The following is a 3662-nucleotide window of genomic DNA, read 5'->3' as shown; positions in this document are numbered from 1 at the left end:
CAACCGTAGATACCTTACCTGTCCTGAAAGCTGGGAATAACCCCTTGGAAGTACGTTGTATGAAATCGTCTCTCCACTTGATATTTTACTGGGAACAGATATTCCATAGGAAATCTTTTTGTGGAGGTTTTTTTTAAACTTTTCTTGACGGTCTACCCTGCCTGTCCCTACGTTAGTCCCCTTCAAAAGATTTACTCACTTATTTAAGTTTATTCAACACTGTAAGATGTATTTAATTACTAGAGCTTGAAACACCGTATACAATATTTGTCAAGAGGTAAGAGAAGTGAGTTTCACAGGAAAAAAATAAGAAGTATTACATTTTTGCGCTGTGAAGAATTTTTGTTTCACCTTTTTCATTCCCCGAGTAAATATGATGAGTTCTTTTGGACACTTGCTTTGGTACTCTAGGATTTAGACTTGCAGACAAGAAGTATTCGAGTATCATTAATTGTGTAGTAATAAACCTGCTTTGGAAATAATGATTGACATTTTTTCAGAAAGGAATAGATATGAGGGGTTTTCTGGGAAAACTAGTAGAAGTGGCTTATAATTTTCTTCTTTCATTTCCACAGAAACACTGGATTGGAGTGATTTTCCTGAATTGGTCAGACAGGGTTTGTGTGTTTAAAATTTCAGTGATGGCCGAGAGCACCTTCAGTGTCTTCAGGCTAAGGCTGCCTTGGAGCTTAGGGGAAGGGAGGAGAAGTACTTGAAGGCCCTCATGTACTTGAAATCATATGGTTTATAGCTTTGTCAGATTGGTTTCTTTCAGGTAGCAGTACACTTTTATGCTTTCAGTCGTGTGTTTTCATAGCTTGATACTTAATTTCTTTTTACTGTGAACTGTATTTGATCTTATGGATGGACTTAACACTGATTGTTTGAGTCATGATTGTTGCTTACCTGTTAACTTATGCTAGTTGTGAATTAAATCCATACAAGTATGTGTATGAGTTTTTGCGTGACTACAAGAGTTGCCCTCATTTGGACAAATAACACAGAGTGGTATTGCTGGGTCTTAATATACATTTGTTGTTGTTATTCAGTCGCTAAGTCGTGTTCAACTCTTTGTGACCTCTTGGATTGCAGCTTGCCAGACTTCCCTGTCCTTTACTATTTCCCAGAGTAGTCTCAAACTCATATCTGTTGAGTCGGTGATGCCATCCAACCATCTCATTCTCTCTTGCCCCCATTTCCGCCTGCCCTCAATGTTTTGCAACATCAGGGTCTTTTCCAGTGAGTCTGATCTTCCCATCAGGTAGCCAGAGTACTGGAGCTTCAGCTTTAGCATCAATCCATCCAATGATTATTCAGGGTTGATTTCCTTTAGGATTGACTGGTTTGATTTTCTTGCTATCCAAGGGACTCTCAAGAGTTTCTCCAGCAGAATTCGAAAGCATCAATTCTTTGGTGCTCAGCCTTCTTTATGTCCAGCTCTCACATCCGAACATGACTACTGGAAAAACCACAGCTTTGACTATATGGACCTTTGTCAGCAAAGTAATGTCTCTTCTTTTTAGTATACTGTCTAGGTTTGTCATAACTTTCCTTCCAAGGAGCAAGCATCTTTTAATTTCATGACTGCAGTCACCATCTGCAGTGATTTTGGAGCCCAAGAAAATAAAGTCTGTTACTGCTTCCACTTTTTCCCCTTATATTTGCCATGAAGGGATGGGACCAGACGCCATGATCTTATTTTTTTGAATGTTGAGTTTTAATCCAGCTTTTTCACCCTCCTCTTTCAGCCTCATCAAGAAGCTCTTTAGTTCCTCTTCACTTTCTGCCATTAGTGTGGTATCATCTGCATATCTAAGGTTGTTGATATAATATTTCTCCCAGCAATCTTGATTCCAGTTTATAATTCATCCAGTCCAACATTTTGCATGATCTGCATATGATTTAAATGAGCAGGTGACAATATACAGCCTTGATATACTCCTTTCCTAATTTCAAACCAGTCCTTGTTCCATATCCAGTTCTAACTGTTGCTTTTTGAACTGCATACAGGTTTCTCAGGAGATTGGTAGGTGCTCTGGTATTCCCATCTCTTGAAGAATTTTCCACATTTTGTTGTGATCCACACAGTCAAAGGTTCTAGCATAGTCAATGAAGCAGAAGTAGATGTTTTTCTAGAATTGCCTTGCTTTTTCTATGATCCAACAGATGTTGGCAGTTTGATCTTTGGTTACTCTGCTTTTTCTAAATCCAGCTTGAACATCTGAAAGTTCTTGGTTCACCTACTGCTGAAGCCTAGCTTGAAGGATTTTGAACATAAACTTGCTAGCACATGAAATGAGAGCAATCGTATGGTAGTTTCAACATCCTTTGGCATTGCCTTTCTTTCGGATTGGAATGAAAACTAACCCTTTTCCAGTTCTGTGGTCCCTGCTGAGTTTTCCAAATTTGCTGACCTTTTGATTGCAGCACTTTAACAGCATCATCTTTTAGGATTTGAAATAACTCAACTGGAATTCCATCACCTCCACTAGCTTTGTTCGTAGTGATGCTTCCTAAGGTCCACTTGACTTTACACTCCAGTGTGTCTGGCTCTAAGTGAGTGACCACACCATTGTGGTTATTCCAGTCATTAAGACCTTTTCTGTATAGTTCTGTGTATTATTGCTACCTGTTCTTAATATCTTCAGCTTCTATTAGGTCCATGCCATTTCTGTCCTTTATTGTGCCTATCTTTGCATAAAGTGTTTCTTTGGTATCTCCAATATCATTGAAGAAACCTCTAGTCTTTCCCATTCTATTGTTTTCCTCTATTTCTTTGCATTGTTCACTTAAGAAGGCTTTCTTATCTCTCCTTGCTATTCTCTGAAACTCTGCATTCAGTTGGGTACATCTTTCCTTTTCTCCTTTGCCTTTCACTTTTCTTAGCTATTTGTAAGGCCTCCTCAGACGACCATTTTGCCTTCTTGCATTTCTCTTTACTGGGGTTACTTTTGGTCACCACCTCCTGTACGGTGTTACGAACCTCTGTCCATAGTTCTTCAGACACTCTGTCTACCATATCTAATCTCTTGAATCTGTTGGTCACCTCCACTAGATGGTGGAATAAACTCTAGGGGTTTTCTCTACTTTCTTGAATTTAAGCCTGAATTTGGCAATGAGGAGTTCATGATCTGAGCCACAGTAAGCTCCAGGTCTTGTTTTTGCTGACTGTATAGAGCTTCTCCATCTTTGGCTGCAAAGAATATAATCAAGCTGATTTCAGTATTGATCACCCAGTGATGTCATGTGTAGAGTCGTCTCTTGTGTTGTTGGAATAGGGTGTTTGCTATGACCAGTGCATTTTCTTGGCAAAACTCTGTTAGCCTTTGCCCTGCTTCACTTTGTACTCCAAGGCCAAACTTGTTCCAGGTATCTCTTGACTTCCTACTTTCATATTCCAGTCCTCTCTGATGAAAGGACATCTTTTTTCGGTGTTAGTTCCAGAAAGTCTTGTAGGTCTTTATAGAACTGCTCAACTTCAGCTTCTTCAGTGTTAGTAGTTAGAGCACAGACTTGAATTACTCTAATGTTGAACATTTTGCCTTGGAAACGAACTGAGATTATTCTGCCATTTTTGAGTCTGCACCCAAGTACTGCATTTCAGACTCTTTTGTTGACTATAAGGGCCAATCCATTTCTTCTAAGAGATTCTTGCCCACAGT

Source organism: Bison bison, unplaced genomic scaffold, assembly GCF_000754665.1.
Source record: "Bison bison bison isolate TAMUID 2011002044 unplaced genomic scaffold, Bison_UMD1.0 scf7180017864365, whole genome shotgun sequence".
Lineage (NCBI taxonomy): Eukaryota > Metazoa > Chordata > Mammalia > Artiodactyla > Bovidae > Bison > Bison bison.
Note: the sequence above shows the minus strand (reverse complement) of the source record.